This window comes from Microchirus variegatus (assembly GCF_963457635.1).
Source record: "Microchirus variegatus genome assembly, chromosome: 3".
Lineage (NCBI taxonomy): Eukaryota > Metazoa > Chordata > Actinopteri > Pleuronectiformes > Soleidae > Microchirus > Microchirus variegatus.
In genome coordinates, this window is record NC_139804.1 from 30352123 (window position 1) to 30359004 (window position 6882).

The following is a 6882-nucleotide window of genomic DNA, read 5'->3' on the forward strand; positions in this document are numbered from 1 at the left end:
AGAAAATATTCAGTATTAATGATTTATCTGTTATATGGAGCAAATAAACCAGAAAATATTCAAATTCAAGAAGCAGAAAAATCAGAAAACTCATAATGATTATCAAAATAGTTGACGATTCATTTAGTAATCTATTAACTGAGTAACTGTTTCAGCCCTAGTTAACGCTTCATTCAGTGTTTCTGTTGTACAGATGATTTTCATGATAATGTGGATTATTAAAGAGCCTATTTTACATGAATAAAATAAAGCTACCTGTTCTCAGTAACATTCTATACAAAAACTCTTTTCATTATATACTAACAATGTACAATAAGTCTCACAAACGTGGTCATAGTCATAGAAATCTGACAAGCTATTACTATGTTGATTTCTGTGTGTTGTTTTTGACCTAAGCATCCCAATATACAGACTTAAACATGATTAAAGCATTAATAGAATATTTATTCTCGCATTTGTCCAACAAATTACGTCATTTCTAGAATTATACAGTCAATATTTTTGCCTTTTTGAAAAGAACAGTGCAATGTTCCATTGCTGTTGACAGTAAATAAGCGATGCGGTGCATCAGCCTGTGTGATGTCCATCCTGTAGCTAACAAACTGCGTTTACGTCGCACTTTACACCGACGCTCAAACCAACTGAAGCTGAAGTGCGTGTACATTTTGACAAACTCGTGACACCAAGACGTTATTATCCGACGGGGAAAAATATTAGCAGGTGAAATAAATGTTAAAGTTGCGAGGGAGTTTGTTAGCAAATACACCGGCCTAGTTGCTCGCGTCGCCTCGGCCTCTATAACGCCACCACACTGCTGTTAGCCACCTAGCCTAGCTTAGCTTAGCCTAGCTTCACTCGTCTGCAGGGACATTGGAGACAACGCGTCAACAACAACATCGACAGAACGTGACATATAAAAGCAGCGCGCACTCTGCGTGAAATATCTCCGTGTACCTGTTTTCAAGACCACCGACACAGACTGGGGTTGTTTTAAGGGAGATTGAGGCGTTGGTGTGATGATAGCGTCACACGCCTCCTTCGCCGTGCACTCTCGGTGCAGTAACTACTGTCCTCGGCCACAGGAGGGCGACGAGCAACGCAGCGACCTCAAAAATGAAGCTTGCTGGAGGGTTTTTCCAACGCTGTTGTGTGGCAGCAATGTGGCCACAAGATGGCACTGTCGGACTGCGTGCATGTCCAAAACTTTGTGTTTTAACCAAGTACTCATCTACTGTATACTATAGTTAATCAAACATATTCTTATAATAATAATAATAATGATGATGATTAAAGGTGCATTATGTAATAAATCTAAAGCAACTGGCCATAAAATCCTCCTAATATGTCACAGAGACTCAGGAATAATGTTCGTATAACAAACTGAACTCACCAACAACAACAGTACAGACAAAATATTTGCATTAAATAGTATATTTTGCAGACTGCAAATCATGTTTTGGCATGTGGCGCCACCTACCGCCGTCTACCAATCATTGCAGTCAGTAGAGTCTCAGCTGCCAAGAAACCCCGGGTTGCCAGTTACGTCAGAAAACGAAACCTAAAAGACCTCTGTATTTTGAATTTGAATGTAGTAACCGTTTTTGGCCACATTCTTAAATATGGCACCTTTAATTAATAATTTTAAGTAGTAGTGGTAGTGGCAGCAGTATTATCCATTGTTCTACACAATTACTGTATAAAGAGTTAAAGCAGCCTGGATGTTTAATGAGAACTCTGAGACAGTATATCCTGAATAAATTATTATTTATTATGATTATTCACTTATTGTAATGTGGAACAAATATTTTAATTTCAGATATCTACTACATTCTCATGGGCCTTTAAAGGATTGCAGACATTTGTGTAATAATCACTGATCCGTGCCATTAAATATACAACTTTGAAGAACTTATTTTATCATCGTATGATACTTTATGTATCGACTACTTTTCAGAGGAAAACATTATACTTTTTACGACACTATTTACCAGACTGTCACAGTAACTCCTCACATTTGTATTTAGGATTTTAAACATAAAACATAATAATACTTGAGAAAGCACTCAGATTAACAACACACAGAATCAGCTTTGTAATGAGTGCTGATGAGATTTTTTTGTGCGCAAGAACATTTTACAATCTCACAGTTTAAAATGACTCATACTTACTTCCCCTCACACTATAAAAACATAATTATGTAAAAAAATATCAGGTGTTTGACTTGGCAGTGAGCCAACTCTTATCTGAATGAATACTTTCTAATCTGTGACATCCTGGACATCACAGCAGGTGTACATATACTTCTAAACAATACATTAGTGTGTGTGTAAGTGTGTGTGTGTGTGTAAAGTCTATTTCCTACATTTCCCTCTCTAGCAGGGAGGTGACAGGAAACCCGTGTTCATTTCCAGGCTGTGGCTGTTTGGACAGGCCACAGGTCAGATATGTGACATCCATTTGTCCATTAATTGTCGCTGCTGCCGTGACCTCGCAGTCACTTTACATTGCCCCCCGACACATAAGCGCCTTCCTTTCTCACAATGGTATTGTGTAGTTTATGGTATGTATCACGTTAAATCATCCTGACAGGTTTGTGTTTCTAACAACGTGTGACGGCGAACGGCCACAGAAATGTTTTTGTTCTTTATGTAGACTAAAAAATACACAATTATATTGTAGGTTTTATCACATTTCTTAAAAAGGTTTTTCACAACCTGTTGTTTCCTAGAAAAACTGGAATCCGTCAGCTGTTTTTTTCCCTTTTTCCTGGCACTGTCAGCGTTATTGTTTCATAGCTTTATTAAAGAAAGAGAGAGTGAGGGACCATGTGTGCACAGCCTGACACACTGACCTTCATACAAACACATTCTTGTATTTTAGATTTTTATCTACATTGATTTTAATCATTAATATCATTCTCTCCTTACCTGTTTTGAATGTGTCTCATTTGTTCTTTTAAAGCTGAATACTGAACCACTTATGCTCTTTAGCAGGGGTCTCAAACCGGCGGCCCCCCAAATAGATTACATGCGGCCCCCCACCTACTATCATGTTATAATGAAAACATGGCCCACGACCTCACCGTCTTTTAAACACAGTGTGTAGCTGAGGCACAGCTGTCAGCAAGGTGATAGAATGTAATAATATGTTTGCTAGCAATGTTTTTTATAACAGTAATAATAAGACATTTGGTCATAATTATCCCATAATTAAATGTATCATACACAACATTCAATTACATATAAAAATACACTTGTTAGGGCCCGAGCCACGAATGGAAGTGGCGGAAAAGGCTCCTGGTACGAATTTTAGTTTCAGTTGTCCACACTATTATATATGTAATTTAAAATAAATGTCTGTTTTTGATATTAATACATTAATTTTGCATCATAAATGGTATTATTAAGTATACGTGTGATATCATGATGCAATATTGTGAATAGTTTTCTTTTTTTCCCCAAATTAGTTGTGCATTGGACCCCAGGCCAGATTTTGAGACCCCTGCTCTTTATGATCATTTTCCTATCCAGTTAAACACCCTAAGGTGGCATGTGTCACACATATTGTAACGCTCCCTGATGCAAACGTGCGATTTGAGGTATTGGGATGAATAAAATTGACCCGACGCAATCCATTTTTTCTCTCTGAAACATGTTGAAATAAAAACCCGATGAACTCACCTCTTGTCACTCGATATCTCTATTACTATTATTTGTTGTCATTTCCTCAAGGCTTCTGGAAATAACACACACAAGAAGGCTTGAAATAGCTTCCTAAGCATGCACTTGGTATGTACGTACAGTATGTACATGTGTATATGGTGTGCCATGAAGCACTTAGAGTGACTCTCTCTAGCAATGCTGACTCCTCCCTCCAACAGCAAACGCAGTCATAATTCAGATTATAAATATCCATCCGTCCATCTTCTAGCGCTTTATCCTCCACATGAGGTTCGCTGTGCCAATCTCAGCTGACATAGAGGGAAAGGCCGGGTCACGGTCCATCACAGGGCCACATAGAGACAAACAACCACTCAGATAGATAGATAACAGTTGGTAAATGGACCTTTATTACAATCCACAAGTGCTGGTTGCTCCGTATGGAAAGTGAAATTGGGACAAATAGAGCAAAGTGGTACAGAGATATACTCAGATACTCAGATACCAACGCCACAGTACAAAAAGAGCATCAATATGTACAATATATTTATGTACAAAGAAAAGCTATTTTACACACGGGGTATGAAAAGAAATCATACATCTTTAACATACTGTAATATTACAGAGACGATGCAGGCAACAGTGTATAGTTTTGAAACAGTTCTCAGGGGCTTCAAAAAGCCTGTTCTGTCCAAAGGGGGGGGGGGGGTTGGAGAACACGCTCTCTTTTCACAAATAGATCCAAAGTGATTATTTCCTTCCTTTTCCCGACATACACTCATAATATACACTCGCGCTTTCTCTTTCACGCTCACACACACACACACTCACAAATAGACATGAACACACGCTGTTAAATAAACGTCCGTTGGTTGCTCTCTCTCTCTCTGTGTCCGTGTCTGTCAGAGTTTCAGAAAACAGAGGTCAGAACATTTGTCCGATGGCGTCGCGGACCAGGAAACATGTAGAGAGGTTCCTACAGAGGATGATCCTGCACTTCCTGTCGACAGCACGTCAGGCACTGCGAAGGTGTGTCTCTACACTCAGTCTGATGATGAGTCTTTCAGTCACACACCCCGCTGCCTCTCACAGGGGTCAAAATGACCTCTCCTCCTGAGTCATGTGGGCACACTCTCCATTTACATAACTGCAGTATCTGGAGAAAAAGGAGCTGTCAGTAAAAGAGTGCAGAGGATGTAAAATAAAGTAAAAAAAAACAAAAAACAGAAGGCGACCTCAGATGCCTCAAAGGTCAGACCTCCAGTTCCTGGTTGTCTGTGTAGTGGAAGTGGAAGTTCAACTTCTCCCTGTCCCGATTTGAAATGTCCAGTTTGGGGGCGTGGACAGGCTTTAGCGCGGGCGACGGGTGTGACGGGGCCGGCGAGGGCGGCAAGGTCAGTTCAATCTCCTCATAGCAACGCGAGACGGGAACAGGGGCCGGGCCGTGTGACAGGCTTGTGGCGGGCGGCACCAGGGGCGCGGGGCGGTCCACGTTTCTGATGAGGTTGACAAACTCCCTCTGGTTGTTGATGCCTTCTTCCTGCGGGACGGCCTGCTGCTTTTTACGCTTCCGGTGGTGGTGGGAGAGGACGAAGGCGCAGGCAGCGCAGCCGCACACCGTGACCAGCGCCAAGATGCCCACCAGGATCATGTAGAAGCTGATGCCCTCGTGTGGCGTGTCAGAGATGGCACCTGGAGACACATACGCAGACAGTTTACATTTGATATAAAGATTTACAAACATGTCTAAGACAGTTTTCTTCTTACCTGGACACTGTTGGCCAATACAGGGATTTTTGAGGCTTGTGCACTGGTTTCCATAGTAACCCTCAGGACAGGCACACGTGTATCTTCCTTCTATGCTGTGACAAGATGCCCCCTGCTGACAGGGGTTGGGATTGCACATATCCAACACTGTCTAAAAGTAGAAATAAGGAAAAGAACAAGTTTAAGGAAAAATGTAAAATCTTGCATTTTAAAGGACCGATTAACAATTTCTGTGTGCTTATATGAGCACAGTAATTTCTCTGGCAGACAGCCTCGAACAAATTGAGACAATATCACAGTTAACACCTTTTATTTGCACAAAAAAGCTTCATATAATGTCAATAGAATATGAATAATTGGTATATTTTTTCTTGAATTGCCAGACATTTTTCATAACCACACTGCTGTAGTTTGAGGAACATACAGTAAAGACCTGTACATGTATCAAACCTGTAGTGTAATAAATATAAAATGTGTTCAAAATTTATTTTGCACTGAAAATCTCACAGATTTTTTGGTTTCAATTATTTCTTCTTGTCATTCTTTCTAAATATTTAACATGAAGATATTTTAATCTTATTTTTAATCCTATGTGGTCTTAATATTCTAGTTTGTATCCGGTAGTTTACCATTAATAAAATATTATCCATTCAGTCGGTTGTATTTCTATTTAGTTTTTATCTTCACTTTAATATCCATTTATCACCAGACTTTAATTCTAAAACAGTGTAAGCTAATCTACGAAAATACGAAACGTGTCCAACCTCACAGGAGACTCCCGAATATCCAGTGGGACAGATGCAGGCGGCTGTCTTTCCGTCCTTCTCCATACACTGTCCTCCATGAAGACAGGGGGCGCTGTGGCAAGGGCTCGGACCATTTTGGCAATATTTCCCCAAGAAACCAGGTGGACACCAGCATCTGGACCCTGACACCAGGTCCTGTAGGCAGAGAGAGCAATGATTGAGGGAGTAAATGCAGAGTAAAAGGAGAGAGTGGAGGGAATAAATGAAATGAAGCAGACCAGTGTCTCACACTCACCTCACAGCGTCCACCGTTCAAACACAAATCCTGACAGCTGCTGTTCCCTGCAGAGAGACAGAAACGCTATATTAAACTGTCACAAAAAAGATTAGATTATGTACCACATGATGCAACTATGATGTATATACACAGTGTTATCCTGAAGGAAAACAGAACACAGGCATGAATCACATGGTTTTACATTACTTTGCAACCAGGATGCCAATATGTGCCGTATGTGAGATACTTAAACATTAATACTGCTTAGTGTTGTTTTTTTTAAGTGCATTTCAAGAATATCCTGTGACCGATGATCTAACAAGACCCTTTATGTTTCAAAGCTTGACACAGGATCACTTCTCTTGTCTCTTTTCCTTTCCTTTCCTCTCCAGACTTACTGATGTCACAGTTAGGACCCGTCCACCCAGGGAGG

General features: G+C 40.4%; 1 protein-coding gene across 1 annotated transcript in view; it reads right to left on the reverse strand.

Annotated features, from left to right (window-relative positions):
* Window positions 1-1074, reverse strand: part of clasrp (CLK4-associating serine/arginine rich protein) — an 11085-nt gene extending 10011 nt beyond the window's left edge. The window contains exon 1 of the mRNA XM_083886780.1: window positions 955-1074. The gene's annotated coding sequence lies outside the window, so the exon portion shown is untranslated. The remainder of the gene's footprint in view (window positions 1-954) is intronic.
* Between the last annotated feature and the right edge of the window lie 5808 nt (window positions 1075-6882).